Source organism: Micropterus dolomieu, linkage group LG09, assembly GCF_021292245.1.
Source record: "Micropterus dolomieu isolate WLL.071019.BEF.003 ecotype Adirondacks linkage group LG09, ASM2129224v1, whole genome shotgun sequence".
NCBI classification, from domain to species: Eukaryota; Metazoa; Chordata; class Actinopteri; order Centrarchiformes; family Centrarchidae; genus Micropterus; species Micropterus dolomieu.
The window spans coordinates 729,393-731,338 of NC_060158.1; the positions used below are offsets into that span (position 1 = coordinate 729,393).

At 36.7% G+C, this 1,946-nt stretch overlaps 1 protein-coding gene across 9 annotated transcripts in view; it reads left to right on the plus strand.

The window, feature by feature from the left end:
- LOC123976249 (collagen alpha-1(XIV) chain-like) overlaps nucleotides 1-1,946 on the plus strand; it is a 270,666-nt gene that overhangs the window by 211,203 nt on the left and 57,517 nt on the right. The window lies entirely within an intron of this gene.

The following is a 1,946-nucleotide window of genomic DNA, read 5'->3' on the forward strand; positions in this document are numbered from 1 at the left end:
ATAATGAAACTACAAGTTTTATCAGTCTGACAGTGAATGAGATGAAATCCATCTTTACTCATTTGAAATATTTTGAAATTGTCTTACTCTTTTATCTCTTGTTGTTTTTTCTCATGACACAGGAGCCAACATCAGTCAGTTACAGAGCAGTTACGAGACACTGAGGAAAAATCACAGCCAGTTACAGGATGAAGTAAAGCAGCTGAAGGACAAACCTCATGGTGAGAAAAGTTTAAAAACTAAAGGAAAACTCATAGGCTTCTTCCACAGACCACTTACTGATGTAGTTACACTTGGGAGGAGGAAAGATTATGAATGTGTTTTGGAGAGAAGGATGCATCTGACGGTCAAATCAGATTTCCATAGCTCTTGACTGCTTGGTTGCATTTATACACTTTGGGTTTTGTTGGTAATCAAAATCCATATAATCCACACAAGATGCATGAACCAAATATAAATGGCGTACATGCAGTAGCGTAAGGTAGTAACAACAGGCCCCAGTGCAGGCTGTTATGATGGGCCCTGGGCTCCACAGCGTGCGTAGAAGGGAACCCTATATTGGCAAATTTGATCCTTGCATTAAGCCAAATCTTGACAGCCTTTTAATCAGGGTCACACCAGGCAGGCAGCCACACCAAATCCACTGAAAAAGCACTTGTACTCATCTATTTGAACGGCATCTGATGAGCCTTGCATTAAGCAAAATCTTTGACAATGTCCTCAGTAAAAAACCAAAACTCCTAAATTTGGGAGTTTTGCGACCTTCTCCTTTTGTACTTCTCTCCTGTGTCTTTTTAAACAACTTTTATGTTTGAATGGCATGACTGCTAGTTTGTAGCTGTGATCTGCTGAGTCAGTTTTAAGTCCCTGCTTAAAACATACTTTTATAGGAGAGTCTTTACCGATTTTATTTTATTTTATATCTACTTTATATTTACTTTTAATGTGTATTTTAGTCTCTTAAGTGTTTTCTTGCTTTTATCATGTATTTAAGTGTTTTATTGCATTTGCTCTTGTTAAAGCACTTTGTAACTTGTTTTTGAAAAGTGCTCTATAAATAAATATATTATTATTATATTATTTCACCATTTTTGGAGTCTTGTCGTCTCGTCACATGATCAAATAGAAACTTGAGATTGGGCAGCCACACGCATATTAGCCAGCAATCACCATTGCATAATGTAGGCTACATGTGACACAAATACTAAAGAAACTAAGACATTATTCACTCTGTGGAATCTAATTGGTTTATACTTTGGTTGCTACAGACTTTTGTGGGTAAACTACTGACTGACACCACAGTCAGGGGGAGGGGGTTGTAACTTTCACAGACCAAGTTGATATTTCGATACGTTTTGGTACTACACCTTCATCGGGCAAATGGTGTTAGTATTTGCCTGATGAAGGTCTTGTACCGAAACGTTGTGTCAGTAAATTCATTGCAAGTTAGACAGTGTGCGGGAGTTTTCCTTTGTTTTAAATTTCTATCATTTTTTTCTGAATCCCAGTACATAATCAAATAAAAAGATCTGAATTTGAAATGATTTGTTCCACCACATTCTGAACTTGAATTTTGGTTCATATTTAAGAAGTGAAAAGCCACAGAGGTTCAAGCTGCTGATCTTGGCTCTTTAAAGCTCAGTATTATGAACTTGTAATCTACTGCTCCACCACACGAGTGCACCAACATGTTCATATTAATCCTCCTCTGTGCTGCCCTCTTCACTGGAAGCTGAACATGCTGAAATATTGTTTTTCATTTGTAATTATAAAAGAATCTTTTTTCATGTTTTAAAACTCTTCTGTCTTCTGTAGAGTACATACGAAGACATAAAGAAACTAAATATGAAGAGGTGTTTTAGTCCATAACACCTTATTATGAGCACAAGAACTGCATACATCAATAATTCCATGTGCTTTGTGGCTTCTCCCTATACCAATATAGT